Raw genomic sequence first — 5,535 nt, 5'->3', positions numbered from 1 at the left:
CCAAAAAAAAAAAAAAAAAAAAAAAAAAAATTCATTTCTGCTCATCTCATGGATATTTCTAACACTGAAAGCAGTGCTTGTTGGAACCTAAGTGTCTGTAAAAATTTAATCTATCCGTCATGCTTTGCTCAAATGTATAACATATTCAGCCCGGGACCCTTTATATATACCCCATCCAAACTACTCTCACCCCTTCCAGTTGTACTTTTATATCAGGTAACATATAAATCTATTAATTGTGGATCACAAGGTCAAAGGAGGGTTGTCTGAAAGCTCAGAACGTATGCTTGGCCTAGCTGAGACCTCATCATCCTTGGATAGAAGGAAGCGTGCTCGTGGAAATTAAAAGGGTAGGATTTGAGAGCGGTGGAACTCGGTAGAGAAGCAGACAGTCAGCGGCCAACTGCAAGAACAGCCTCCAGGCCCCCTTCCAAAGCAAACTCTGCTCTGGCGGCTGCTCTGCTCAGCTCCATAAAGCCCAGCCCAGGCTCTGGGGCCTGGAAAACTACTGCAGTGCGCCACCAGCCACTCCTAAAGCCAGCACAGAAGTGGCTGCTTCAAAGGCCTCGTGCTGCAAAGCAGTCAGAACCGTGCGGCGCATCTGGACACCTCCCAGGACAGGGGCGGCCGGCAGCCCAATCACCACCGAGCAGGAGATTGGGGCCTCAGCCCACACAAGGGTCCCTGGGTGACAGCAGGATAGCAGGGCCAGCTGTGCTGCTGGGATTCTGCGGCCACGTCAGAAAGGACTAGAGACCAGGAAAGGAGAGGCCAAGGCTGGGTGAGGGCCCCTGTCCTCACACCCTGTGGTCCTGGTGCAGACGGCGCTGGTCCAAAGGAAACACACTTTTAATAGGAAAAGCACTGATGGCTTAATTCTTATCCTTTGCATTTGTGTTTAAAGGCTATTGCTGTTTATATGTATTATGGTACAAGGAACAAGAATTCCTAGGTTCTATTCTTGGATCCATCACTGATAAGCAAAGTATCTGCCAGTGGAAAATATCAGGTGCTTGGAAATTCAGAACTTCCCATCCATAACCAGAAGGTATTTGAGTGCCTAGTGTTTGCCCTGAATTGATTACTGACTTGAAGCTCCATGCAGCAGCCGGGTGGCCAGACTGGCAGCATAAAGAGAGGTAAGTAGGACAAAGGAAAAGGAGCCAGAGGCTCCATGGGAAAGAGGGGCAGCCCAGCCAGGGCGACATGCGACAGGCTCCCGGGCCCAAGGGGCCCACGAAGCGGCTGTGCTTCCCTCCACACTTGCCTCTGCTCTGAGGCTCAGCTCTAAGCCACAGCCTTCCCGCTCTGCCCACACATCTGTCTCATCTGTTTTTCCCTCTCTCCTGGCCTGCGTCTCAGATTACCGTTCTGCCCTGAGCTACCTCTGTCACTGGAGGGTTTGTCTCCCTTCCGAATCGGAATGTCTGTGGTGACCCCGGGAGCCACAGGGCCCGCCTGACATCTGTGGCTATGCCACCGCAGCCCACTCGGAGTCACTTAGGAATCGCAGGGGCCAGCCGGACAGATGTGTTATAAGTTTCAGGCTTGGAAACACCTTGGGGTTTAGCAGGTACACTGGACACTTAAATGGGGACATTGCAGACCCAGCCTTGTAAGATGTGCAGAGGCTGGGGTGCACCACCATTCGGCCCTGGCTCTGTGGCCAGCTGTGATCGCTTGGTTGCAGCACCAAGTTGGTCTCAGCAGTAGGTCAATTATAGAGCAAAGAACCTAGAAACCATTTTAGTCCAGACCTCTGCCCTCAGGCAGGATGTAGCGAATCCAGTCTGAACAAATGGGTATAGCTCATTAAAAGCTGCCAGGCCGGGGTCTTTAACTTCCAATAATAGTCTGGGCCCGGGGTTGCTCTCAGCCAGTACACATCGGTACACCTGTGCCAGTTCTCAAAATACTGGAACACTTATGAACGTGTTGGTATATAGTGACTGCCCCAGGCCCTCTGAATGTCCCACTAGAGGCCTGACCTGTCCTCAGGAGAGCTCCATGACCCAGCAGCTAAAGACTAATGTCAGCCACAGTAAGGAACCTTCCGACCCATCCCAGCACCACCATCCATACCAAAGTACAGTATGGTTAAACAGTTTTACTATTTCCCTATCCATTCTACAACACTACCTTATTCTAAAACTTTCGACTGCTTTCTCTGATCTACTGAATAAATGCCACCCTTTAAGGTTGTTATTCAAAGTCTTTCATACTATGGCACCATCCCCTATCCTCCTTCACACCCTCTGCTTCACCAAACCCAGATGCTCAACATTTCCAAACACTAACTTGTCCTTGACTATTGGTCTTGGCTTCTGCTGCCCTCTCTGCCTGGAATAGCTTTCTCATTCTGCGTCCACTAAAGTCTTACCAACTCCTCAAGATCTCCTAAAATGTCACCACTTCCATGAAATATTAGTTGAAAGAGCTGTGTCCCATTTCCAGAAGTGTCACAGCAACGCGTAGGTTCTACCTCTGTAAAACTTAACGGTTGTCTCCTATTACAATTATTCTCATTTACGCACCTGAACTCCCCTCCTAGAGGGAAAGCTGTGAGAGGCAGAAACCATAACAGAGTCATCACCACATCTAAGTGACCAAGCACAATGCCCTGCTCGAGCTACATGCTAAACAAATATTTGTTTAAATGAGTGAGTATGAAGCCTGCGCACCTAGAGCCCGTGCTCCGCAGCAAGAGAAGCCACCGCAATGAGAAGCCCGCGCACCGCAACTAGAGAAAGCCCACACGCAGCAACAAAGACCCAACGCAGCCAAAACTAAATAAATGAATAAATTTATTTTTAAAAATAATAAATAAGGGCTTCCCTGGTGGCGCAGTGCTTGAGAGTCCGCCTGCCGATGCAGGAGACGCGGGTTCGTGCCCCGTTTCGGGAGGATCCCACATGCCGCGGAGCGGATGGGCCCGTGAGCCATGGCCGCTGGGCCTGCGCATCCGGAGCCTGTGCTCCGCAAATGGGAGAGGCCACAACAGTGAGAGGCCCGCATAACGCAAGGAAAAAAAAATTAATGATAATAATAATAATAAATAAATAAGTGCGTGAGTGAGTAAACAGCTCTCATTCTTTTGTCCAAGGGACCCATTCTTCTATCCGTGAACAGTTTCGGTGGCTTCTCCCTGAAGTTACTCCAAATGTGGTTGTATCTTTTTCTACAGATGGAGCCCAAACTGCATATCACGCATCTCAAACTACGGGGTTGTTCCATAAGAAGCAGGAAGCACGCTCCCTGTCATTACTTGACCACCCTGGAGTTTGTAACTACCAGCTCTCCATACATTTCTCCCAGCACCAGATCAGGGCGGCAGTCACACAGGGACAGGCAAATGAAAGGTTCTTGGTAACGGAGGCTGGCCTTACAGATGACAGGAAGGCTGGTGGTGCAGTGAGCTGGCAGGGGCTGCTACAGAGAGGCAGGGTGGCTTGCTGGGAAGCAGAACCAAGCTGGGGCTCTGGTTGCTGCTGTATGCCAGGGTGTATGCGAGGGAAGGCTAGCAACCCTCTTCTTACTGCTGTGCTTTCTAATCCCTCCTTCCCCACTCTCCCTCCAGAGGAATGGCTGGGAGTAAGACCTATAAGACAAGACACAACTTTGATGCATGATGTCTGAGCTTCTTAAAAACAAAGGATGGGGGACCAGGAGCCAGAAAGCACAGCCACTGTCTAAATCTCATTCCAAAAGGAAATCAAGGAAAGAGTAGAATACGATGGGACAGCCTGGCATGACAAGCCACCCTGCCAGCAGGTGGGCTTCAGGGTTCTAGGAGGCTGAGAAGAAGGTACGAGGGATCCATCAGTGCCCAGGCTTGGACCCCTGTTAAAAACAACAGTTAGGGAAACGGAAAGCCAATTCTGGACTAGGAAGCTGAGAACATTCTTCTGGAGAAGGGTCCATTTGGAAAAGGAAACAAAGAATAAGGAAACCCAGTCAGAAAGTGAAGATTCATCTAGAAGGGAAAAGAAACTGACACAGGAACTGATGGCTAAGGATGAGACAGCCAATAGGAGACAGAGGCTGGGAGCCAGGTGTGAGATGATAATTATGGCAAACTGCTTCCGGTCTCTGAGGAGAAAGCTCACTTGGGGTAAAGGAAAAGTATGTGCTGGGGGGTGAGGGAGGCGGATGGGAGGCCATTCATTTGAGGGTCACAAAGCAACTGCTTTGCTCTCTGGGGTTGTTCTTTTTTGGCCATGTCACAGCATGCGGGATCTTAGTTTCCTGACCACGAATGGAACCCGTGCCCCCTGCAGTGGAAACGTGGAGTCCTAACCACTGGACCGCCAGGGAAGTCTCTCCTCTCTGGTTTTAATCTGTGCAGTGGACTCCACTGGCTACCAGGTTAACAGGATGGTGGCCAAGGAGGAGAGAAGGGAGATCCCTCCCAGGGCCTCCCACCCACCCACACTCCACCTGGGCTCATCCACGGGGGACTCTCTTGAGTGGCCGTGGTATGGAAGAGTAGATACACTCTGTCTTTCAGAGGAGCGAACAAGGCCTGGGGAGCTAAGGGAAGGCAGACTGGTCTTCAGAAGGAAGAGCTCTTCCTACTTGAGACCTGTGGACCTGACTTGGGAAGACCCTTTCTCGTGGTGTGCTGGGCTCCCTGACCCTGGAAATGCTCAGGCGGGGAGATCACACAATCGTAGTGTTCACATTGAAAGGGACCAACTCCCTCCTTCTACCTGAGAAGCTGCCATTTGCGCCTGGATTTCCCAACTAGTTAGCGTCAGAACCAGGAATGGAAGCCCAGTCTCCAAACAAACAGCCAGAAATATTTCAGCAGCCACAGAGTGAGAGGTTCCGCCATAAATACCCATCTCTGTCCTGAACCAGCTCAATTACTGACCCTAGTAATTCCCTGTCTTTGGCCACAAGAGGAGGCAAAGCACCACACCCAGCCCTGGGCAGAACAGCTGACACAAGAACTTAGAGCATCTTCTCACCAGAGTTTCATCAGTCTTCCCTTAGGTTTCCAGAAAGGGGGAATGTTTATAATTCCATACGTTGTCTGGAATTATAAACCTCCACCCTTCAGGCTTGGGAAGGGCACCTAGTAGTTCTGGGAGTTTCTCTTTTTTCCAACTATTGCAGCGACCTTTTTACACAGTGCCTGACACTTCGGAGGTTTTACTTCACTCCGTCAGTAGTAAACTGAAAATCACCTCGGACAGGCATGCCTGTTGAGGTAAAAAGAGAAAGCGAGCATCCCCTCCGTTTCCCTAGGAGGAAACTGAGACAGAAAAATTAAGTGGCTCTGGCTCCGTGGAAAAAGAGAAGCAGGAATCTACCCACTGCCCGATCCACTGAGCTGCCCTGAGCAGGGTATGGGGGTTCAGCTCATTCCGCAGGGTTCCCGAGGGGGGCTGCAGACAACCCGCTGCGGGTGGAGGGTGGCCAGGACCAGGAGAGGGGACCGCTCGAGGGAGGTGGTAGACTTGCAGGAAGAGGAAGGGGCTGGGAGGGGAGTGGCCTGTGGGAAGAGGGAGAGGCGAGTGGCTCACGGCGGTA

At 50.9% G+C, this 5,535-nt stretch overlaps 1 protein-coding gene across 1 annotated transcript in view; it reads right to left on the bottom strand.

The window, feature by feature from the left end:
• B4GALNT3 (beta-1,4-N-acetyl-galactosaminyltransferase 3) overlaps positions 1-5,535 on the bottom strand; it is a 95,621-nt gene that overhangs the window by 89,549 nt on the left and 537 nt on the right. The window lies entirely within an intron of this gene.

The sequence above is a fragment of the Lipotes vexillifer genome, unplaced genomic scaffold (assembly GCF_000442215.2).
Source record: "Lipotes vexillifer unplaced genomic scaffold, Lipotes_vexillifer_v1.1 scaffold395, whole genome shotgun sequence".
Lineage (NCBI taxonomy): Eukaryota > Metazoa > Chordata > Mammalia > Artiodactyla > Lipotidae > Lipotes > Lipotes vexillifer.
The sequence above is the reverse complement of the archived record's forward strand: the minus strand, read 5'-3'. Positions and strand labels throughout refer to the sequence as shown.